This window comes from Drosophila takahashii, unplaced genomic scaffold (assembly GCF_030179915.1).
Source record: "Drosophila takahashii strain IR98-3 E-12201 unplaced genomic scaffold, DtakHiC1v2 scaffold_148, whole genome shotgun sequence".
Taxonomy (NCBI): domain Eukaryota; kingdom Metazoa; phylum Arthropoda; class Insecta; order Diptera; family Drosophilidae; genus Drosophila; species Drosophila takahashii.
The window spans coordinates 1-26196 of record NW_027221667.1 but is presented as its reverse complement, the minus strand read 5'-3'; the positions used below and the strand labels follow the sequence as shown (position 1 = coordinate 26196).

At 37.4% G+C, this 26196-nt stretch overlaps 1 long non-coding RNA gene, 4 other non-coding genes and 2 pseudogenes across 5 annotated transcripts; 6 read left to right on the top strand and 1 right to left on the bottom strand.

Moving 5' to 3' along the window:
* Positions 1–2973: 2973 nt before the first annotated feature.
* LOC138914232 (small subunit ribosomal RNA) lies at positions 2974–4968 on the top strand. The gene has a single exon (XR_011420093.1). It is a non-coding gene; the product is annotated as a small subunit ribosomal RNA (ribosomal RNA).
* Positions 4969–5591: 623 nt separating this feature from the next.
* On the top strand, positions 5592–5770 carry LOC138914230 (5.8S ribosomal RNA). Its single transcript, XR_011420090.1, has one exon. It is a non-coding gene; the product is annotated as a 5.8S ribosomal RNA (ribosomal RNA).
* Positions 5771–6168: 398 nt separating this feature from the next.
* Positions 6169–8938, top strand: LOC138914229 (large subunit ribosomal RNA; annotated as a pseudogene).
* On the bottom strand, positions 8696–14449 carry LOC138914227 (uncharacterized). Its single transcript, XR_011420088.1, has 2 exons — positions 14313–14449; positions 8696–8868 (listed from the first exon to the last, which is right to left on the bottom strand). It is a non-coding gene; the product is annotated as an uncharacterized lncRNA (long non-coding RNA).
* Positions 14450–20304: 5855 nt separating this feature from the next.
* LOC138914231 (small subunit ribosomal RNA) lies at positions 20305–22299 on the top strand. Its single transcript, XR_011420091.1, has one exon. It is a non-coding gene; the product is annotated as a small subunit ribosomal RNA (ribosomal RNA).
* Positions 22300–22910: 611 nt separating this feature from the next.
* Positions 22911–23089, top strand: LOC138914228 (5.8S ribosomal RNA). The gene has a single exon (XR_011420089.1). It is a non-coding gene; the product is annotated as a 5.8S ribosomal RNA (ribosomal RNA).
* A 398-nt stretch (positions 23090–23487) lies between these two features.
* Positions 23488–26196, top strand: LOC138914233 (large subunit ribosomal RNA; annotated as a pseudogene; the record flags this gene model as incomplete).

Here is a 26196-nt window from a genome sequence, read left to right as displayed (position 1 = left end):
ATCAGTACGAAATATGCCCAATTTACATACACCGGGGCCGCAGTACGAAAAATACCCAATATTTAGACGTCGTGGCCAAAAAACATATATAGGGAGGCAGTGCTCGCCGACCGGCCGTATTGTTCAAAATTTATGTTTCTCATATTATTTTGGCAATGCTATATATAAATGATATCTTATACATATAATTCAATTATAGCGATATGGAAATACCATATTATATGTATAAAGAAAAAAAATGTATAATAAAATATACATTGACATACAAATATGGCTAGTTGTATGGATATGCCGTATTCATTATATGGATACGGCATATAGATTATATAAATATGACCAAAAAAATTTTATATTGATATGGCAAATAAAGAAATTACTTGAATATGGAAATAAAAGAAGTTATATTGATATGGAAGAAAATAATGAGTCATATAGATATGTTGGCATCAGTACGAAATATGCCCAATTTACATACACCGGGGCCGCAGTACGAAAAATACCCAATATTTAGACGTCGTGGCCAAAAACATATATAGGGAGGCAGTGCTCGCCGACCCGCCGAATTGTTCAAAATTATGTTTATCATATTATTTTGGCAATGCTATATATAAATGATATCTTATTCATATAAATGAATTATAGCGATATGGAAATACCATATTATATGTATAAAGATATAAAATGTATAATAAAATATAGATTGACATACAAATATGGCTAGTTGTATGGATATGCCGTATTCATTATATGGATACGGCATATAGATTATATAAATATGACCAAAAAATATTTTATATTGATATGGCAAATAAAGAAATTACTTGAATATGGAAATAAAAGAAGTTATATTGATATGGAAGAAAATAATGAGTCATATAGATATGTTGGCATCAGTACGAAATATGCCCAATTTACATACACCGGGGCCGCAGTACGAAAAATACCCAATATTTAGACGTCGTGGCCAAAAACATATATAGGGAGGCAGTGCTCGCCGACCGGCCGTATTGTTCAAAATTTATGTTTATCATATTATTTTGGCAATGCTATATATAAATGATATCTTATACATATAATTCAATTATAGCGATATGGAAATACCATATTATATGTATAAAGAAAAAAAATGTATAATAAAATATACATTGACATACAAATATGGCTAGTTGTATGGATATGCCGTATTCATTATATGTATACGTCATAAAGATTATATAAATATGACCAAAAAATATTTTATATTGATATGTCAAATAAAGAAATTACTTGAATATGGAAATAAAAGAAGTTATATTGATATGGAAGAAAATAATGAGTCATATAGATATGTTGGCATCAGTACGAAATATGCCCAATTTACATACACCGGGGCCGCAGTACGAAAAATACCCAATATTTAGACGTCGTGGCCAAAAACATATATAGGGAGGCAGTGCTCGCCGACCGGCCGTATTGTTCAAAATTTATGTTTATCATATTATTTTGGCAATGCTATATATAAATGATATCTTATACATATAATTCAATTATAGCGATATGGAAATACCATATTATATGTATAAAGAAAAAAATGTATAATAAAATATACATTGACATACAAATATGGCTAGTTGTATGGATATGCCGTATTCATTATATGGATACGGCATATAGATTATATGGATATGACCAAAAAATAATTCATAAAGAAATTATATGAATATGGCAGAAATAATTGGTTATATTAATATGATCAAATAATACTTTATATAAAAAAGTGAATATCTTTGGTTGGGTGGCAAAGAGAATTAAATATGCCCGATATATAGACGTCGTGGCCAAAAACTACTATAGGGTGAAGTGCTTGTCTGTTGGTCTATATATATACATATAATATTTTATGCGTACACATTATTATTATAGATAGTTAATATCTATCGTATGGGTGGCAAACGGAATTAAATAATTTCGATATTTAGACGTCGTGGCCAAAAACTACTATAGGATGGTCAGTGGTTGTCCACCAATTAATTATTGAACAAACCATATGAATATCATATGCTGTTGTCAATATAATGTATATCAATAATAATAAAAAATAAGGATGGTACAGTAAGTAGTCCATCTACTATTGAACAAAATATATTATAATATATACTTTTGTTATCAATAGAACAACATATATTAAAATCAAAATATTATCCGTATAAATTTGTTTCTTAAATGAAATTAAGACTTGGCTACGCGGTTAATATTATAAACCCATGATAATAAGGTGAAACAGAGGTCAAGTTTCTATTATATATAGAATAACAAATTGTTTCCGACTTTTATCGTTAATCTTTGGTGGCAGGTATATATGATAATTTATATTAAATTATTATATCCCCTGTCGTTTGGGCACAGAGTATCGCTTGCCGGTACAATGTGTTTACAAAAAGCATTATAATAAAATATAATTGCAATATTAGTGATCAAAATAATTTCATATGCGCTCGGTTTTATATCATATATTACCAGAGAGTTATATGGAAAAGATAAATTTTAAATTTATCATCAAAATGCAAATGATTTAACTCAATATTTATATTGGTTAAACAAAAATTGTACATGTGTGGATACAATAATTATGTATGTTGAACAAAAATGATATTTTAGAATGAAATATGTATATATAATATAATAAAAACTTATAGAAAGAACAATATATATTGAAAATTGTGTTATAAAAAAGTTGTACTTTTTCTTTAACATCAATTATAAACTTGTTATATTAGTGGCGAAACAAGTAAAAATTAAAGAACGTATACGAATGCCATATAAAAATGGCCGTATTCGAATTAAAATAGAATTATTTCACAAAGCAAAAAAAAAATATTGAATTAAAATCAATATTTAAGAAAAACCGAACATATAAAATGGAAATAAAATCTATTATATTTATATTACTAATTTCTATTCAAAAAATATGAATGAAATATGAACGAAAACATTATTCTGGTTGATCCTGCCAGTAGTTATATGCTTGTCTCAAAGATTAAGCCATGCATGTCTAAGTACACACGAATTAAAAGTGAAACCGCAAAAGGCTCATTATATCAGTTATGGTTCCTTAGATCGTTAACAGTTACTTGGATAACTGTGGTAATTCTAGAGCTAATACATGCAATTAAAACATGAACCTTATGGGACATGTGCTTTTATTAGGCTAAAACCAAGCGATCGCAAGATCGTTATATTGGTTGAACTCTAGATAACATGCAGATCGTATGGTCTTGTACCGACGACAGATCTTTCAAATGTCTGCCCTATCAACTTTTGATGGTAGTATCTAGGACTACCATGGTTGCAACGGGTAACGGGGAATCAGGGTTCGATTCCGGAGAGGGAGCCTGAGAAACGGCTACCACATCTAAGGAAGGCAGCAGGCGCGTAAATTACCCACTCCCAGCTCGGGGAGGTAGTGACGAAAAATAACAATACAGGACTCATATCCGAGGCCCTGTAATTGGAATGAGTACACTTTAAATCCTTTAACAAGGACCAATTGGAGGGCAAGTCTGGTGCCAGCAGCCGCGGTAATTCCAGCTCCAATAGCGTATATTAAAGTTGTTGCGGTTAAAACGTTCGTAGTTGAACTTGTGCTTCATACGGGTAGTACAACTTACAATTGTGGTTAGTACTATACCTTTATGTATGTAAGCGTATTACCGGTGGAGTTCTTATATGTGTTTAAATACTTGTATTTTTTCATATGTTCCTCCTATTTAAAAACCTGCATTAGTGCTCTTAAACGAGTGTTATTGTGGGCCGGTACAATTACTTTGAACAAATTAGAGTGCTTAAAGCAGGCTTCAAATGCCTGAATATTCTGTGCATGGGATAATGAAATAAGACCTCTGTTCTGCTTTCATTGGTTTTCAGATCAAGAGGTAATGATTAATAGAAGCAGTTTGGGGGCATTAGTATTACGACGCGAGAGGTGAAATTCTTGGACCGTCGTAAGACTAACTTAAGCGAAAGCATTTGCCAAAGATGTTTTCATTAATCAAGAACGAAAGTTAGAGGTTCGAAGGCGATCAGATACCGCCCTAGTTCTAACCATAAACGATGCCAGCTAGCAATTGGGTGTAGCTACTTTTATGGCTCTCTCAGTCGCTTCCCGGGAAACCAAAGCTTTTGGGCTCCGGGGGAAGTATGGTTGCAAAGCTGAAACTTAAAGGAATTGACGGAAGGGCACCACCAGGAGTGGAGCCTGCGGCTTAATTTGACTCAACACGGGAAAACTTACCAGGTCCGAACATAAGTGTGTAAGACAGATTGATAGCTCTTTCTCGAATCTATGGGTGGTGGTGCATGGCCGTTCTTAGTTCGTGGAGTGATTTGTCTGGTTAATTCCGATAACGAACGAGACTCAAATATATTAAATAGATATCTTCAGGATTATGGTGTTGAAGCTTATATAGCCTTCATTCATGGTGGCAGTAAAATGTTTATTGTGTTTGAATGTGTTTATATAAGTGGAGCCGTACCTGTTGGTTTGTCCCATTATAAGGACACTAGCTTCTTAAATGGACAAATTGCGTCTAGCAATAATGAGATTGAGCAATAACAGGTCTGTGATGCCCTTAGATGTCCTGGGCTGCACGCGCGCTACAATGAAAGTATCAACGTGTATTTCCTAGACCGAGAGGTCCGGGTAAACCGCTGAACCACTTTCATGCTTGGGATTGTGAACTGAAACTGTTCACATGAACTTGGAATTCCCAGTAAGTGTGAGTCATTAACTCGCATTGATTACGTCCCTGCCCTTTGTACACACCGCCCGTCGCTACTACCGATTGAATTATTTAGTGAGGTCTCCGGACGTGATCACTGTGACGCCTTGTGTGTTACGGTTGTTTCGCAAAAGTTGACCGAACTTGATTATTTAGAGGAAGTAAAAGTCGTAACAAGGTTTCCGTAGGTGAACCTGCGGAAGGATCATTATTGTATAATATCCTTACCGTTAATAAAAAAATTTGTTAATACAAATTTAATACAAATTACCAATATATATATATATATACATAATAATTATAATAATAATTATACCAAAAATATGATCTTAAAAGTAAAAGATGATATAATTTTAGAAGAAGCAAATCGAAATATTGTAATAATATAATATTATTACAAATAAATTAAATAGAAACAAACATAAAATTCGAACAAGCAAATCGAATTATTAATATAATAAAATATATTTTATATATTTATTATAAACTTTTGTGTGTATATGGACCATAATATACACGCGTTGCGAGATGTATTGGCCAACTAATTTGATGATGATCATACATTGGATAATGCAACAACCTAAAATATACAATGTTGTACCTGGTTTCAGGTTAATGTTTTATATAAAATTATCAATATATATTAACAAACAAATGCCATTACAAATAATACTTTGATATATATTGTTTATATAAAACTAAGACATTTCGCAGCATTTATTTTAGGTATATAAATACATTTATTGAAGGAATTGATATATGCCAGTAAAATGGTGTATTTTTAATTTCTTTCAATAAAAACATATTTGACCAAATTTAAAACCAATATTATAAAACTCTAAGCGGTGGATCACTCGGCTCATGGGTCGATGAAGAACGCAGCAAACTGTGCGTCATCGTGTGAACTGCAGGACACATGAACATCGACATTTTGAACGCATATCGCAGTCCATGCTGTTATGTACTTTAATTAATTTTATAGTGCTGCTTGGACTACATATGGTTGAGGGTTGTAAGACTATGCTAATTAAGTTGTTTATACAAATTTTATAATAAAATTTTATAAGCATATGGTATATTATTGGATAAAAATAATTTAATTATTTTATTCATAATATTAACAAATATATGAAAAACATTATCTCACAATAGTAATTAAACTTTGAGAAAAACGAAGAGGAATATTTTCTTTTTCAATCAAATAATACTGAGAAATGTCTAGCATAAAATATTATCTAGAATTGTCTCTTATTAATGATTTGAAATATGAAAAACGTTGACAATATTATTATTCTTCGTTAATTCGTTACAAATAAATGCCATTAATATATATATACGTCAGCTTTAAACGAATTTAATAAAATGTTTTATCATTATATATAAAGAATTAATTGCAAATAAAAGTTATATACAACCTCAACTCATATGGGACTACCCCCTGAATTTAAGCATATTAATTAGGGGAGGAAAAGAAACTAACAAGGATTTTCTTAGTAGCGGCGAGCGAAAAGAAATCAGTTCAGCACTAAGTCACTTTGTCTATATGGCAAATGTGAGATGCAGTGTATGGAGCGTCAATATTCTAGTATGAGAAATTAACGATTTAAGTCCTTCTTAAATGAGGCCATTTACCCATAGAGGGTGCCAGGCCCGTATAACGTTAATGATTACTAGATGATGTTTCCAAAGAGTCGTGTTGCTTGATAGTGCAGCACTAAGTGGGTGGTAAACTCCATCTAAAACTAAATATAACCATGAGACCGATAGTAAACAAGTACCGTGAGGGAAAGTTGAAAAGAACTCTGAATAGAGAGTTAAACAGTACGTGAAACTGCTTAGAGGTTAAGCCCGATGAACCTGAATATCCGTTATGGAAAATTCATCATTAAAATTGTAATATTTAAACAATATTATGATAATAGTGTGCATTTTTTCCATATAAGGACATTGTAATCTATTAGCATACCAAATTTATCATAAAATATAACTTATAGTTTATTCAAATTAAATTGCTTGCATTTTAACACAGAATAAATGTTATTAATTTGATAAAGTGCTGATAGATTTATATGAATACAGTGCGTTAATTTTTCGGAATTATATAATGGCATGATTATCATTGATTTTTGTGTTTATTATATGCACTTGTAGGATTAACAATGCGAAAGATTCAGGATACCTTCGGGACCCGTCTTGAAACACGGACCAAGGAGTCTAACATATGTGCAAGTTATTGGGATATAAACCTAATAGCGTAATTAACTTGACTAATAATGGGATTAGTTTTTTAACTATTTATAGCTAATTAACACAATCCCGGGGCGTTCTATATAGTTATGTATAATGATATTTATATTATTTATGCCTCTAACTGGAACGTACCTTGAGCATATATGCTGTGACCCGAAAGATGGTGAACTATACTTGATCAGGTTGAAGTCAGGGGAAACCCTGATGGAAGACCGAAACAGTTCTGACGTGCAAATCGATTGTCAGAATTGAGTATAGGGGCGAAAGACCAATCGAACCATCTAGTAGCTGGTTCCTTCCGAAGTTTCCCTCAGGATAGCTGGTGCATTTTAATATTATATAAAATAATCTTATCTGGTAAAGCGAATGATTAGAGGCCTTAGGGTCGAAACGATCTTAACCTATTCTCAAACTTTAAATGGGTAAGAACCTTAACTTTCTTGATATGAAGTTTAAGGTTATGATATAATGTGCCCAGTGGGCCACTTTTGGTAAGCAGAACTGGCGCTGTGGGATGAACCAAACGTAATGTTACGGTGCCCAAATTAACAACTCATGCAGATACCATGAAAGGCGTTGGTTGCTTAAAACAGCAGGACGGTGATCATGGAAGTCGAAATCCGCTAAGGAGTGTGTAACAACTCACCTGCCGAAGCAACTAGCCCTTAAAATGGATGGCGCTTAAGTTGTATACCTATACATTACCGCTAAAGTAGATGATTTATATTACTTGTGATATAAATTTTGAAACTTTAGTGAGTAGGAAGGTACAATGGTATGCGTAGAAGTGTTTGGCGTAAGCCTGCATGGAGCTGCCATTGGTACAGATCTTGGTGGTAGTAGCAAATAATCGAATGAGACCTTGGAGGACTGAAGTGGAGAAGGGTTTCGTGTGAACAGTGGTTGATCACGAGTTAGTCGGTCCTAAGTTCAAGGCGAAAGCCGAAAATTTTCAAGTAAAACCAAAAACGCAATATATACAAATCAAGCTAATATAATATACTTGAATAATTTTGAACGAAAGGGAATACGGTTCCAATTCCGTAACCTGTTGAGTATCCGTTTGTTATTAAATATGGGCCTCGTGCTCATCCTGGCAACAGGAACGACCATAAAGAAGCCGTCGAGAGATATCGGAAGAGTTTTCTTTTCTGTTTTATAGCCGTACTACCATGGAAGTCTTTCGCAGAGAGATATGGTAGATGGGCTAGAAGAGCATGACATATACTGTTGTGTCGATATTTTCTCCTCGGACCTTGAAAATTTATGGTGGGGACACGCAAACTTCTCAACAGGCCGTACCAATATCCGCAGCTGGTCTCCAAGGTGAAGAGTCTCTAGTCGATAGAATAATGTAGGTAAGGGAAGTCGGCAAATTAGATCCGTAACTTCGGGATAAGGATTGGCTCTGAAGATTGAGATAGTCGGGCTTGATTGGGAAACAATAACATGGTTTATGTGCTCGTTCTGGGTAAATAGAGTTTCTAGCATTTATGTTAGTTACTTGTTCCCCGGATAGTTAGTTACGTAGCCAATTGTGGAACTTTCTTGCTAAAATTTTTAAGAATACTAATTGGGTCAAACCAATTAGTTCTTATTAATTATAACGATTATCAATTAACAATCAATTCAGAACTGGCACGGACTTGGGGAATCCGACTGTCTAATTAAAACAAAGCATTGTGATGGCCCTAGCGGGTGTTGACACAATGTGATTTTCTGCCCAGTGCTCTGAATGTCAAAGTGAAGAAATTCAAGTAAGCGCGGGTCAACGGCGGGAGTAACTATGACTCTCTTAAGGTAGCCAAAATGCCTCGTCATCTCATTAGTGACGCGCATGAATGGATTAACGAGATTCCTACTGTCCCTATCTACTCACAGTCGATTTTGGATTGCTCGAGTGAGCAGACGTGTGTTTTCGTGCGCTCCGTTAGTTAATTCAAAAACAACAGTCCCCGGTTAGCTACATAGCTGAAACTAGCACCAAAATTCGTGTTTATTGCCTGTGAAACGTTTTCGGTTTTTCTGCATGAAAAACTGTGCGGTTGAGTGATATTTCGCGTTTTTCATTTTGTGAATTTTGTTTCATATTTGCCTCATTTAGGCATATTTATTTGACAGTTGTCTGAAAGGTAATGTGACTTTGCTATTTGTCATATATTTGGTACGGAAATTGGACAAAGGTGTGTGACTTTGATAAGTGGTTCGAGCATTGGAATTTCAGCAAATCAGCTGATTGGGATACCAGATCAGCAAAATAGAGTCGGGGTTCCATCCAATATGGATGTTAGCGAGTCTGAAGTGAACATGGGAGCAGCACCGCAGTTCAGACCCGTGGAAGGACCGTGCGCGCTAGGGGGAAAAACGCAGTATGGGCCGCCGAGAGATGCATCACGGGCAAAGGTTCCAGCTATTGGTGGGACAAAGGACACGCCAGGGTGTCTTTAGATGAAGAAAATGAGCCATTATGGATGGAGATGCCGAGTGCTGCTGCGATTGCCGCAAGTTCAGCTGACCCTGTGAATGCTGCTCTGAAACGCCGCTGAAAACGCCGCTGCGACTATTGACGCCCCAGATACTGCACCCATTGTTACCCCAGATATTCCGGTAGTCTCCATCATGGAGAAGGTAAAGATGGGAAGCGGTGCCATAGCACGAGAATTGGCGGACATCCGGACTCGTTCGCGAAAGTATTGGTTGCCTCGACGACCAGCTCAAAATGGCTGGGAAAAATCCAGAATAATTTCAACAGGTATGAGGAGATTATCAGTGCTATGATGATTCACATTGGAGTCCTCGAGGATCGTGCAAGCAGACAACCAACGCCAACACCGGTCGTCTCGGCTGCCTCCTATGCAACTACTGCTGCAAGAGGCGCGCATCTTGTTGGCCAACCTGCTCCCCCGTAGCCGCACCACGGAGCGTGAACATTCGCGAAACGTGGTCAGCGGTCGTTGCCGGCGACGATCCCACCCTCTCGGGAAGGCAGATTGCGGACAAAATCCGCAAGGAGGTTGCGCCCGCCCTGGGCGTTAGGGTCATGAGGTGCGTGAGCTGAAGAGAGGCGGTGCTATTATTCGCACGCCATCTCGAGCAGAAATGACCAAAGTTGTCGCATCTGCAAAGTTCGCTGAGGAGGGCCTTAAGGTGTCGAGAAATCCGATTATAAAACCTCGGGTGATTGTGCAAGACGTTGACACCACCATAGGACACGAGGAATTTATGCTGGAACTCAAAGAGAAAAACTTTGAGGATTGGTCGATGAAGCAGTTTCAGAAAGCGGTGGTTTTGACCACAAAGCCCTGGTCTACTGCCAACGGTGCCACAATTAACGTGACACTGGAAGTAGACGACCAGGCGCTGAGCCTTCTAGATGGTGGCAGAGTTTACATCAAGTGGTTCTCTTATCGCTGTCGGCGGCAAGTGCGCACCTACGCTTGCCATAATTGCCTGGGATTCGACCACAAGATTGACAACTGCAGGTATACGAAGCAGGTCTGCCGTCAGTGCGGACAGGATGGCCACAAAGCGGTACAATGTTGTAACCCGGTGGATTGCCGTAACTGCCGGCATAAAGGGCTTCCCTCAGGACATTATATGCTCTCGGGAGGTTGCCCGATATACGGCGCGGTGATAGCAAGGGTGCAAGCTAGACATTAATATGTTCAGCTTCATCCAAGCAAATTGTGGCAAAGGCCGTTGCGCTTTCATCGAGCTTGCCAAGCAGGTGAGAGATGCTGGCCACCTGTTCGCACTAGTCCAGGAGCCCTACGTGGACACAGCTGGAAGAATGACTGGACTCCCTGGAGGGATGAGGGTCTTCGCAGACAAGAGGAGGAAAGCCGCAATCATAGTGGATGATGCAAATGCCATCTGCATGCCCATCGAGAGCCTGACGACGGAGTACGGAGTGTGCGTGAGTGTCACGGGAAGATACGGCACTATCTTTCTGGCCTCCGCATACTGCCGGCATAGAGCTGCTCTGGAGCCCTACACCGACTACCTGGATTCGGTCCTGCTGCTGGCCAGCACGACACCGACAATCCTTGGAATAGATGCTAACGCCGTGTCCCCCATGTGGTTTAGTAAATCTCCACCCAACTCTGGAGATAGTCATCGTCGCGAACGGGGACAGCACTTGACCGAGTGGATCATTGCAAGCGGTGCCTGTGTGCTCAACACAGCCAGCCAGGTGTTCACGTTCGATAATATTCGCTCCAGTAGTGATATCGACGTGACCTTCGCCAACGACGCAGCGCGAGCATGGGCTATGTTCGAATGGAGAGTCGACTTCTGGGATCTCAGTGACCACAACATTATCACTGTTGAGGTTACTCCAGATCCCAATAGGGCCGTTGAGAGCCTAGCTCCGGTACCGCAATGGAGACTCTCCAATGTAAGTTGGCGAAGATTCGGTGAGGAGCTAAGGAGTGCAGCAAGAGGTCTCGAGGAACTGGAGGAATCGCCGTTGGACGAACGAGTGTCTGCCCTCCGCTCTACCGTACAGGACGTGTGCGACAGAGTGATGGGGCGCAGGATGCCTGCAGAAAGGAGAAAAGTAATATGGTGGAATCCTGAACTGAGTACCAAACGCCAAGAGGTTCGGAGACTGAGGCGGAGGCTGCAGGAAGCTCGTCGGAGTGGTACCGATGATGCTGTGCAACTTGTTGCTGGTCTGAGGCTTGCTTCAGCCCAGTACAAGAAGCTTATCCTGACGACAAAGGAGCAAAACTGGCGGGACTTCGTGGGACGGCACAAAGATGATCCATGGGGGCACGTCTACCGAATATGCCGAGGCCGGAAGAAGACAACCGATCTCGGATGTCTTCGGTCGAACGGCGCGCTTATCGTAAATTGGCTCGACTGCGCAAACGTGCTTCTTCGCCACTTCTTTCCAGTTGCGGAGTCGACTGCACGCGTGGACGTACACCCTGGTGCCCCGCCAATTCTCGAATCCTTCGAGGTGGCGACCTGCGTCTCCAGGCTGAAAAGTCGGAGATCTCCGGGTATGGATGGCATCACGGGTGGCATCGTCAAGGAGGTATGGCGTGCCATTCCGGAGCACCTGACGTCGCTGTACTCTCGATGCCTCTCGGAAGGATACTTCCCTGACGAGTGGAAACACCCGAGAGTGATACCGCTGGTAAAGGGGCCCGACAAGGACAGGAGCGATCCTTCGTCCTATCGTGGCATATGCCTTTTGCCAGTGTTCGGAAAGGTGCTCGAAGGACTCATGGTGAATCGACTCAAGGATGTGCTACCGGATGGCTGCAGATGGCAATTTGGATTTCGGCCTGGACGCTGCGTGGAGGATGCCTGGAGGCATGCCACAACCACAGTTGACAACACCACGTCGCAATACGTCCTTGGAATTTTTGTCGATTTCAAGGGAGCATTCGACAATGTGGAGTGGAGCGCAGTGCTCGATCGGCTTGTCGACGTCGGCTGTCGTGAGATAAGCTTGTGGAAAAGCTATTTCTCCGGCCGAAGGGCAAGCATCATCAGCAGGTATGAAGCAGCCACAGTCTCGGTTACACGGGGCTGCCCGCAAGGGTCCATTAGTGGTCCATTCATTTGGAACCTTCTGATGGATGTGCTGCTTCAGCGCCTAGAGCCACATTGTGCTGTGAGCGCGTATGCAGATGATTTGCTACTTTTCGTTGACGGGAATTCCCGTGCTGATCTGGAGCGAAAAGGCGAGCAGTTGATGAGCATCGTGGGAGCCTGGGGATCTGAAGTTGGAGTGAGCGTGTCCACCAGCAAGACGGCAATCATGTTGCTGAAAGGGAAGCTTTCGCAACGAAGGAGACCAACGGTGCGTTTTGCTGGAGCAAGCCTACCGTATGTCGAAAAATACCGGTACCTGGGCATCTTAGTCGGCGAGCGGTTGAGTTTCCTCCCGCATATCTCGGCAATTCGAGATCGGCTGACTGGAGTCGCCGCGGGGCTAGCACGGGTGCTTCGAGTCGATTGGGGACTCAGTTCCCGCGCAAAGAGGACCATATATAGGGGACTCATGATGCCATGTGCACTCTTTGGTGCCTCGGTCTGGTACAAGGCGGTGAGTAGGGGTAAATCCCTAAAACTCCTCACCTCGTGCCAGAGGACCATCCTTTTGGGATGCCTACCGGTATGCCGCACAGTGTCCACCGTGGCACTGCAGGTGCTTGCTGGTGCTCCTCCAATGGATCTTGACGCTCATCGGTCTGCTTTGAAGTTCAAACTACGGAAGGAAATCCCCCTGGATACCAACGACTGGCTGCATGGACTGGATATGACCGGGATGAACTGGAAGGACAAGATGGCTCTGCTAGACGAAAGTCTGCTAAATGAGTGGCAACTCAGATGGGATAACGCCGATCACGGGCATGTGACTCGCGAATTCTTCCCAGAGGCAGCGTTTGTCTACAAGAGGAAAGACTTTGTCTTTACTCTAAAAGCCGGATTCTTACTGACAGGACACGGGTCGCTAAACGCATTCTTACACGGCAGGACTCTCAGCACCACGACCGCATGCTCATGTGGGGAGGCTGACGAGAGCTGGCTTCACGTATTATGTGAATGCCGGCTGTACAACGAATTGCGTGACCTCGATGCTCTCGGAATTGTCCAGGACCAGGGAAGATGGATCGTCGCGGGAGTAGTAGAGACCCCAGAACGGATGCGTCTCCTAGGAGTCTTCGCGGATGCTGCCTTTTCAAGGCGTAGGACGGATGCAGCGGATGGATGAACCACAGGCGCTGGGCTTAGCCCAATCAACTCCTGCTGTGTGGCTAGCGGCGAAGAATTCTACCACAGCTTGTCATAGCTTGTCGTAGGAGGCGACTAATATGACATGGGTGCCCTATCCGAGCTTGTCGGAGCTTCAGGGGTGAGGCCTACCGAGCCTGTAATTTCGGTACCACGGGTTGAGCAGCTGTCCAAGGCTGCTCATTGAGGTTGGCCCCCATGTGGGAGTATCGTGGTGGCTGTGGTTGATACCCATATGCGGGTAGAGCCTTCGGGTTCGACGTGGAGTTGCGTCATACAACTCGGGTGCTGTGACCCAAAGATCAGTAGGGATTTAGATAGATCCCGCTCCTCAGCAAGGGGGAATGCTTGCCCGACAAGTAAGCATTCGAATTGCTACCGGGGTGGTTGCTATGTACATAGCTATAGCTTCTAGTCCGGGGCGTTGGTCTGGCGCTTAACCTAGACACATTGCACTATACACTCACTTGTGGGTGTATAAGAGTGCCGTGGTTGTAATCCCTTCAGTGTGGAACACGCCACGTTAAATAAGCTTCGGAGGGATCCGATAGACACCTGTCCCTATCTACTATCTAGCGAAACCACAGCCAAGGGAACGGGCTTGGAATAATTAGCGGGGAAAGAAGACCCTTTTGAGCTTGACTCTAATCTGGCAGTGTAAGGAGACATAAGAGGTGTAGAATAAGTGGGAGATATTAGACTTCGGTTTGGTATCGTCAATGAAATACCACTACTCTTATTGTTTCCTTACTTACTTGATTAAATGGAACGTGTATCATTTCCTAGCCATTATACGGATATATTTATTATATCTTATGGTATTGGGTTTTGATGCAAGCTTCTTGATCAAAGTATCACGAGTTTGTTATATAATCGCAAACAAATTCTTTAATAAAACGGTGCATTTATGTATTTTTGATTTGAAAATTTGGTATAACTCCAATTACTCAGGTATGATCCAATTCAAGGACATTGCCAGGTAGGGAGTTTGACTGGGGCGGTACATCTCTCAAATAATAACGGAGGTGTCCCAAGGCCAGCTCAGTGCGGACAGAAACCACACATAGAGCAAAAGGGCAAATGCTGACTTGATCTCGGTGTTCAGTACACACAGGGACAGCAAAAGCTCGGCCTATCGATCCTTTTGGTTTAAAGAGTTTTTAACAAGAGGTGTCAGAAAAGTTACCATAGGGATAACTGGCTTGTGGCGGCCAAGCGTTCATAGCGACGTCGCTTTTTGATCCTTCGATGTCGGCTCTTCCTATCATTGTGAAGCAAAATTCACCAAGCGTTGGATTGTTCACCCATGCAAGGGAACGTGAGCTGGGTTTAGACCGTCGTGAGACAGGTTAGTTTTACCCTACTAATGACAAAACGTTGTTGCGACAGCATTCCTGCGTAGTACGAGAGGAACCGCAGGTACGGACCAATGGCACAATACTTGTTCGAGCGAACAGTGGTATGACGCTACGTCCGTTGGATTATGCCTGAACGCCTCTAAGGTCGTATCCGTGCTGGACTGCAATGATAAATAAGGGGCAATTTGCATTGTATGGCTTCTAAACCATTTAAAGTTTATAATTTACTTTATAAACGACAATGGATGTGATGCCAATGTAATTTGTAACATAGTAAATTGGGAGGATCTTCGATCACCTGATGCCGCGCTAGTTACATATAAAAGCATTATTTAATACAATGACAAAGCCTAGAATCAATTGTAAACGACTTTTGTAACAGGCAAGGTGTTGTAAGTGGTTGAGCAGCTGCCATACTGCGATCCACTGAAGCTTATCCTTTGCTTGATGATTCGATAATAAACATAAATTTAATTGTGTTTATTTTGTTTGGCTTTTTTAAGTCAGAATATATATATATATAAAATATATATATATAAAATAATAATTATATTTAAATAAATTTTATTTAAATATATTTAACAATGGTAGCCATATGTATCGTCATCCTATTAGTGACGCGTATAAAAATATTCTAAGTCCGAACATGCAAATAAGAGACATATGCAAGTATATGTACTTCTTAAGGTAGCCAACTGAATCGTCATCCTATTAGTGACGTGTATACAAATATTCTAAGTCCGAACATACAAGTAAGAGACATATGCAAGTATATGTACCTCTTAAGGTAGCCAACTGAATCGTCATCCTATTAGTGACGTGTATAAAAATATTCTAAGTCCGAACATACAAGTAAGAGACATATGCAAGTATATGTACCTCTTAAGGTAGCCAACTGAATCGTCATCCTATTAGTGACGTGTATAAAAATATTCTAAGTCCGAACATACAAGTAAGAGACATATGCAAGTATATGTACCTCTTAAGGTAGCCAACTGAATCGTCATCCTATTAGTGACGCGTATAAAAATATTCTAAGTCCGAACATGCAAATAAGAGACATATGCAAGTATATGTACCTCTTAAGGTAGCCAACTGAATCGTCATCCTATTAGTGACGTGTATAAAAATATTCTAAGTCCGAACATACAAGTAAGAGACATATGCAAGTATATGTACCTCTTAAGGTAGCCAACTGAATCGTCATCCTATTAGTGACGTGTATAAAAATATTCTAAGTCCGAACATACAAGTAAGAGACATATGCAAGTATATGTACCTCTTAAGGTAGCCAACTGAATCGTCATCCTATTAGTGACGTGTATAAAAATATTCCAAGTCCAAACATGAGTTATATGGATATGAAAATAATATTAAGTTCTAGTATGGATATGAAAAAAAATGAGTTATATGGATATGGGAAAAATAACAAGTTCTAGTATGGATATGAAAAAAATGAGTTATGTGGATATGGGAAAAATAATAAGTTCTAGTATGGATATGAAAAAAAAAATGAGTTATATGGATATGGAAAAGAATACAGAGTTCTAGTATGGATATGGAAAAATGAGTTATATGAATATGGGAAAAATGATAAGTTCTAGTATGGATATGAAAAAATATTGAGTTATATGGATATTAAAGAAATAATAAGTTCTAGTATGGATATGGAATAAAATGAGTTATATAGATATGGCAAAAAATTTAATGTTCTAGTATGGATATGAAAAAAATTAGTTATATGAATATGGGAAAATTTATAAGTTCTAGTATGGATATGGGAAAAATAATAAGTTCTAGTATGGATATAAAAAAATATTGAGTTATATGGATATTAAAGAAATAATAAGTTCTAGTATGGATATGGAAAAAAATTAGTTATATTGATATGCTAAATAATGAGTTATATGCATATGGGAAAAATACTAAGTTGTAGTATGGATATGGGAAGAATACTGAGTTCTAGTATGGATATGGGAAAAATAATCAGTTCTAGTATGGATATGAAAAAATATTGAGTTTTATGGATATTGAAGAGATAATAAGCTCTAGTATGGATATGGAAAAAATTAATTATATTGTAATAGTAAATAATAAGTTATATGGATAAAATTAGGTTCTAGTATGGATATGAAAAAAATTAGTTCTATGGATATGGGAAAAATAAAAAGTTCTGGTATGGATATGGAAAAATATTAAGTTATATGGATATTAAAGAAATAATAAGTTCTAGTATGGATATGGAATAAAATGAGTTATATAGATATGGCAAAAATATAATGTTCTAGTATGGATATGAAAAAAATTAGTTATATGAATATGGGAAAATTTATAAGTTCTAGTATGGATATGGGAAAAAGAATAAGTTCTAGTATGGATATGAAAAAATATTGAGTTATATGAATATTAAAGAAATAATAAGTTCTAGTATGAATATGGAAAAATATTATTTATATTGATATGGTAAATAATGATTTATATGGATATGGGATAAATACTAAATTCTAGTGTGGATATGGAAAAAACGAGTTATATGGATATGGGAAAAATAATAAGTTCAAGTATGGATATGGAAAAAAATTAGTTTAATAGTTATAGGTATGGAAAAAAATTAATTATATAGATATAGAACAAAAAATAAGTTATATGGATATGGTGGCATCAGTACGAAATATGCCCAATTTACATACACCGGAGCCGCAGTACGATAAATACCCAATATTTAGACGTCGTGGCCAAAAACATATATAGGGAGGCAGTGCTCGCCGACCGGTTGTATTGTTCAAAATTTATGTTTTTCATATTATTTTGGCAATGCTATATATAAATGATATCTTATACATATAATTCAATTATAGCGATATGGAAATACCATATTATATGTATAAAGAAAAAAAATGTATAATAAAATATACATTGACATACAAATATGGCTAGTTGTATGGATATGCCGTATTCATTATATGGATACGGCATATAGATTATATAAATATGACCAAAAAATATTTTATATTGATATGGCAAATAAAGAAATTACTTGAATATGGAAATAAAAGAAGTTATATTGATATGGAAGAAAATAATGAGTCATATAGATATGTTGGCATCAGTACGAAATATGCCCAATTTACATACACCGGGGCCGCAGTACGAAAAATACCCAATATTTAGACGTCGTGGCCAAAAACATATATAGGGAGGCAGTGCTCGCCGACCGGCCGTATTGTTCAAAATTTATGTTTATCATATTATTTTGGCAATGCTATATATAAATGATATCTTATACATATAATTCAATTATAGCGATATGGAAATACCATATTATATGTATAAAGAAAAAAAATGTATAATAAAATATACATTGACATACAAATATGGCTAGTTGTATGGATATGCCGTATTCATTATATGGATATGGCATATAGATTATATAAATATGACCAAAAAATATTTTATATTGATATGGCAAATAAAGAAATTACTTGAATATGGAAATAAAAGAAGTTATATTGATATGGAAGAAAATAATGAGTCATATAGATATGTTGGCATCAGTACGAAATATGCCCAATTTACATACACCGGGGCCGCAGTACGAAAAATACCCAATATTTAGACGTCGTGGCCAAAAACATATATAGGGAGGCAGTGCTCGCCGACCGGCCGTATTGTTCAAAATTTATGTTTATCATATTATTTTGGCAATGCTATATATAAATGATATCTTATACATATAATTCAATTATAGCGATATGGAAATACCATATTATATGTATAAAGAAAAAAAATGTATAATAAAATATACATTGACATACAAATATGGCTAGTTGTATGGATATGCCGTATTCATTATATGGATACGGCATATAGATTATATGGATATGACCAAAAAATAATTCATAAAGAAATTATATGAATATGGCAGAAATAATTGGTTATATTAATATGATCAAATAATACTTTATATAAAAAAGTGAATATCTTTGGTTGGGTGGCAAAGAGAATTAAATATGCCCGATATATAGACGTCGTGGCCAAAAACTACTATAGGGTGAAGTGCTTGTCTGTTGGTCTATATATATACATATAATATTTTATGCGTACACATTATTATTATAGATAGTTAATATCTATCGTATGGGTGGCAAACGGAATTAAATAATTTCGATATTTAGACGTCGTGGCCAAAAACTACTATAGGATGGTCAGTGGTTGTCCACCAATTAATTATTGAACAAACCATATGAATATCATATGCTGTTGTCAATATAATGTATATCAATAATAATAAAAAATAAGGATGGTACAGTAAGTAGTCCATCTACTATTGAACAAAATATATTATAATATATACTTTTGTTATCAATAGAACAACATATATTAAAATCAAAATATTATCCGTATAAATTTGTTTCTTAAATGAAATTAAGACTTGGCTACGCGGTTAATATTATAAACCCATGATAATAAAGTGAAACAGAGGTCAAGTTTCTATTATATATAGAATAACAAATTGTTTCCGACTTTTATCGTTAATCTTTGGTGGCAGGTATATATGATAATTTATATTAAATTATTATATCCCCTGTCGTTTGGGCACAGAGTATCGCTTGCCGGTACAATGTGTTTACAAAAAGCATTATAATAAAATATAATTGCAATATTAGTGATCAAAATAATTTCATATGCGCTCGGTTTTATATCATATATTACCAGAGAGTTATATGGAAAAGATAAATTTTAAATTTATCATCAAAATGCAAATGATTTAACTCAATATTTATATTGGTTAAACAAAAATTGTACATGTGTGGATACAATAATTATGTATGTTGAACAAAAATGATATTTTAGAATGAAATATGTATATATAATATAATAAAAACTTATAGAAAGAACAATATATATTGAAAATTGTGTTATAAAAAAGTTGTACTTTTTCTTTAACATCAATTATAAACTTGTTATATTAGTGGCGAAACAAGTAAAAATTAAAGAACGTATACGAATGCCATATAAAAATGGCCGTATTCGAATTAAAATAGAATTATTTCACAAAGCAAAAAAAAATATTGAATTAAAATCAATATTTAAGAAAAACCGAACATATAAAATGGAAATAAAATCTATTATATTTATATTACTAATTTCTATTCAAAAAATATGAATGAAATATGAACGAAAACATTATTCTGGTTGATCCTGCCAGTAGTTATATGCTTGTCTCAAAGATTAAGCCATGCATGTCTAAGTACACACGAATTAAAAGTGAAACCGCAAAAGGCTCATTATATCAGTTATGGTTCCTTAGATCGTTAACAGTTACTTGGATAACTGTGGTAATTCTAGAGCTAATACATGCAATTAAAACATGAACCTTATGGGACATGTGCTTTTATTAGGCTAAAACCAAGCGATCGCAAGATCGTTATATTGGTTGAACTCTAGATAACATGCAGATCGTATGGTCTTGTACCGACGACAGATCTTTCAAATGTCTGCCCTATCAACTTTTGATGGTAGTATCTAGGACTACCATGGTTGCAACGGGTAACGGGGAATCAGGGTTCGATTCCGGAGAGGGAGCCTGAGAAACGGCTACCACATCTAAGGAAGGCAGCAGGCGCGTAAATTACCCACTCCCAGCTCGGGGAGGTAGTGACGAAAAATAACAATACAGGACTCATATCCGAGGCCCTGTAATTGGAATGAGTACACTTTAAATCCTTTAACAAGGACCAATTGGAGGGCAAGTCTGGTGCCAGCAGCCGCGGTAATTCCAGCTCCAATAGCGTATATTAAAGTTGTTGCGGTTAAAACGTTCGTAGTTGAACTTGTGCTTCATACGGGTAGTACAACTTACAATTGTGGTTAGTACTATACCTTTATGTATGTAAGCGTATTACCGGTGGAGTTCTTATATGTGTTTAAATACTTGTATTTTTTCATATGTTCCTCCTATTTAAAAACCTGCATTAGTGCTCTTAAACGAGTGTTATTGTGGGCCGGTACAATTACTTTGAACAAATTAGAGTGCTTAAAGCAGGCTTCAAATGCCTGAATATTCTGTGCATGGGATAATGAAATAAGACCTCTGTTCTGCTTTCATTGGTTTTCAGATCAAGAGGTAATGATTAATAGAAGCAGTTTGGGGGCATTAGTATTACGACGCGAGAGGTGAAATTCTTGGACCGTCGTAAGACTAACTTAAGCGAAAGCATTTGCCAAAGATGTTTTCATTAATCAAGAACGAAAGTTAGAGGTTCGAAGGCGATCAGATACCGCCCTAGTTCTAACCATAAACGATGCCAGCTAGCAATTGGGTGTAGCTACTTTTATGGCTCTCTCAGTCGCTTCCCGGGAAACCAAAGCTTTTGGGCTCCGGGGGAAGTATGGTTGCAAAGCTGAAACTTAAAGGAATTGACGGAAGGGCACCACCAGGAGTGGAGCCTGCGGCTTAATTTGACTCAACACGGGAAAACTTACCAGGTCCGAACATAAGTGTGTAAGACAGATTGATAGCTCTTTCTCGAATCTATGGGTGGTGGTGCATGGCCGTTCTTAGTTCGTGGAGTGATTTGTCTGGTTAATTCCGATAACGAACGAGACTCAAATATATTAAATAGATATCTTCAGGATTATGGTGTTGAAGCTTATATAGCCTTCATTCATGGTGGCAGTAAAATGTTTATTGTGTTTGAATGTGTTTATATAAGTGGAGCCGTACCTGTTGGTTTGTCCCATTATAAGGACACTAGCTTCTTAAATGGACAAATTGCGTCTAGCAATAATGAGATTGAGCAATAACAGGTCTGTGATGCCCTTAGATGTCCTGGGCTGCACGCGCGCTACAATGAAAGTATCAACGTGTATTTCCTAGACCGAGAGGTCCGGGTAAACCGCTGAACCACTTTCATGCTTGGGATTGTGAACTGAAACTGTTCACATGAACTTGGAATTCCCAGTAAGTGTGAGTCATTAACTCGCATTGATTACGTCCCTGCCCTTTGTACACACCGCCCGTCGCTACTACCGATTGAATTATTTAGTGAGGTCTCCGGACGTGATCACTGTGACGCCTTGTGTGTTACGGTTGTTTCGCAAAAGTTGACCGAACTTGATTATTTAGAGGAAGTAAAAGTCGTAACAAGGTTTCCGTAGGTGAACCTGCGGAAGGATCATTATTGTATAATATCCTTACCGTTAATAAAAAAATTTGTTAATACAAATTACCAATATATATATATATATACATAATAATTATAATAATAATTATACCAAAAATATGATCTTAAAAGTAAAAGATCAAATAAATTTCGAACAAGCAAATCGAAATATTGTAATAATATAATATTATTACAAATAAATTAAATAGAAACAAACATAAAATTCGAACAAGCAAATCGAATTATTAATATAATAAAATATATTTTATATATTTATTATAAACTTTTGTGTGTATATGGACCATAATATACACGCGTTGCGAGATGTATTGGCCAACTAATTTGATGATGATCATACATTGGATAATGCAACAACCTAAAATATACAATGTTGTACCTGGTTTCAGGTTAATGTTTTATATAAAATTATCAATATATATTAACAAACAAATGCCATTACAAATAATACTTTGATATATATTGTTTATATAAAACTAAGACATTTCGCAGCATTTATTTTAGGTATATAAATACATTTATTGAAGGAATTGATATATGCCAATAAAATGGTGTATTTTTAATTTCTTTCAATAAAAACATATTTGACCAATTTAAAACCAATATTATAAAACTCTAAGCGGTGGATCACTCGGCTCATGGGTCGATGAAGAACGCAGCAAACTGTGCGTCATCGTGTGAACTGCAGGACACATGAACATCGACATTTTGAACGCATATCGCAGTCCATGCTGTTATGTACTTTAATTAATTTTATAGTGCTGCTTGGACTACATATGGTTGAGGGTTGTAAGACTATGCTAATTAAGTTGTTTATACAAATTTTATAATAAAATTTTATAAGCATATGGTATATTATTGGATAAAAATAATTTAATTATTTTATTCATAATATTAACAAATATATGAAAAACATTATCTCACAATAGTAATGAAACTTTGAGAAAAACGAAGAGGAATATTTTCTTTTTCAATCAAATAATACTGAGAAATGTCTAGCATAAAATATTATCTAGAATTGTCTCTTCTTAATGATTTGAAATATGAAAAACGTTGACAATATTATTATTCTTCGTTAATTCGTTACAAATAAATGCCATTAATATATATATACGTCAGCTTTAAACGAATTTAATAAAATGTTTTATCATTATATATAAAGAATTAATTGCAAATAAAAGTTATATACAACCTCAACTCATATGGGACTACCCCCTGAATTTAAGCATATTAATTAGGGGAGGAAAAGAAACTAACAAGGATTTTCTTAGTAGCGGCGAGCGAAAAGAAATCAGTTCAGCACTAAGTCACTTTGTCTATATGGCAAATGTGAGATGCAGTGTATGGAGCGTCAATATTCTAGTATGAGAAATTAACGATTTAAGTCCTTCTTAAATGAGGCCATTTACCCATAGAGGGTGCCAGGCCCGTATAACGTTAATGATTACTAGATGATGTTTCCAAAGAGTCGTGTTGCTTGATAGTGCAGCACTAAGTGGGTGGTAAACTCCATCTAAAACTAAATATAACCATGAGACCGATAGTAAACAAGTACCGTGAGGGAAAGTTGAAAAGAACTCTGAATAGAGAGTTAAACAGTACGTGAAACTGCTTAGAGGTTAAGCCCGATGAACCTGAATATCCGTTATGGAAAATTCATCATTAAAATTGTAATATTTAAACAATATTATGATAATAGTGTGCATTTTTTCCATATAAGGACATTGTAATCTATTAGCATACCAAATTTATCATAAAATATAACTTATAGTTTATTCAAATTAAATTGCTTGCATTTTAACACAGAATAAATGTTATTAATTTGATAAAGTGCTGATAGATTTATATGAATACAGTGCGTTAATTTTTCGGAATTATATAATGGCATGATTATCATTGATTTTTGTGTTTATTATATGCACTTGTAGGATTAACAATGCGAAAGATTCAGGATACCTTCGGGACCCGTCTTGAAACACGGACCAAGGAGTCTAACATATGTGCAAGTTATTGGATATAAACCTAATAGCGTAATTAACTTGACTAATAATGGGATTAGTTTTTTAACTATTTATAGCTAATTAACACAATCCCGGGGCGTTCTATATAGTTATGTATAATGATATTTATATTATTTATGCCTCTAACTGGAACGTACCTTGAGCATATATGCTGTGACCCGAAAGATGGTGAACTATACTTGATCAGGTTGAAGTCAGGGGAAACCCTGATGGAAGACCGAAACAGTTCTGACGTGCAAATCGATTGTCAGAATTGAGTATAGGGGCGAAAGACCAATCGAACCATCTAGTAGCTGGTTCCTTCCGAAGTTTCCCTCAGGATAGCTGGTGCATTTTAATATTATATAAAATAATCTTATCTGGTAAAGCGAATGATTAGAGGCCTTAGGGTCGAAACGATCTTAACCTATTCTCAAACTTTAAATGGGTAAGAACCTTAACTTTCTTGATATGAAGTTTAAGGTTATGATATAATGTGCCCAGTGGGCCACTTTTGGTAAGCAGAACTGGCGCTGTGGGATGAACCAAACGTAATGTTACGGTGCCCAAATTAACAACTCATGCAGATACCATGAAAGGCGTTGGTTGCTTAAAACAGCAGGACGGTGATCATGGAAGTCGAAATCCGCTAAGGAGTGTGTAACAACTCACCTGCCGAAGCAACTAGCCCTTAAAATGGATGGCGCTTAAGTTGTATACCTATACATTACCGCTAAAGTAGATGATTTATATTACTTGTGATATACATTTGAAACTTTAGTGAGTAGGAAGGTACAATGGTATGCGTAGAAGTGTTTGGCGTAAGCCTGCATGGAGCTGCCATTGGTACAGATCTTGGTGGTAGTAGCAAATAATCGAATGAGACCTTGGAGGACTGAAGTGGAGAAGGGTTTCGTGTGAACAGTGGTTGATCACGAGTTAGTCGGTCCTAAGTTCAAGGCGAAAGCCGAAAATTTTCAAGTAAAACCAAAAACGCAATATATACAAATCAAGCTAATATAATATACTTGAATAATTTTGAACGAAAGGGAATACGGTTCCAATTCCGTAACCTGTTGAGTATCCGTTTGTTATTAAATATGGGCCTCGTGCTCATCCTGGCAACAGGAACGACCATAAAGAAGCCGTCGAGAGATATCGGAAGAGTTTTCTTTTCTGTTTTATAGCCGTACTACCATGGAAGTCTTTCGCAGAGAGATATGGTAGATGGGCTAGAAGAGCATGACATATACTGTTGTGTCGATATTTTCTCCTCGGACCTTGAAAATTTATGGTGGGGACACGCAAACTTCTCAACAGGCCGTACCAATATCCGCAGCTGGTCTCCAAGGTGAAGAGTCTCTAGTCGATAGAATAATGTAGGTAAGGGAAGTCGGCAAATTAGATCCGTAACTTCGGGATAAGGATTGGCTCTGAAGATTGAGATAGTCGGGCTTGATTGGAAACAATAACATGGTTTATGTGCTCGTTCTGGGTAAATAGAGTTTCTAGCATTTATGTTAGTTACTTGTTCCCGGATAGTTAGTTACGTAGCCAATTGTGGAACTTTCTTGCTAAAATTTTTAAGAATACTAATTGGGTCAAACCGATTAGTTCTTATTAATTATAACGATTATCAATTAACAATCAATTCAGAACTGGCACGGACTTGGGAATCCGACTGTCTAATTAAAACAAAGCATTGTGATGGCCCTAGCGGGTGTTGACACAATGTGATTTCTGCCCAGTGCTCTGAATGTCAAAGTGAAGAAATTCAAGTAAGCGCGGGTCAACGGCGGGAGTAACTATGACTCTCTTAAGGTAGCCAAATGCCTCGTCATCTAATTAGTGACGCGCATGAATGGATTAACGAGATTCCTACTGTCCTATCTACTAT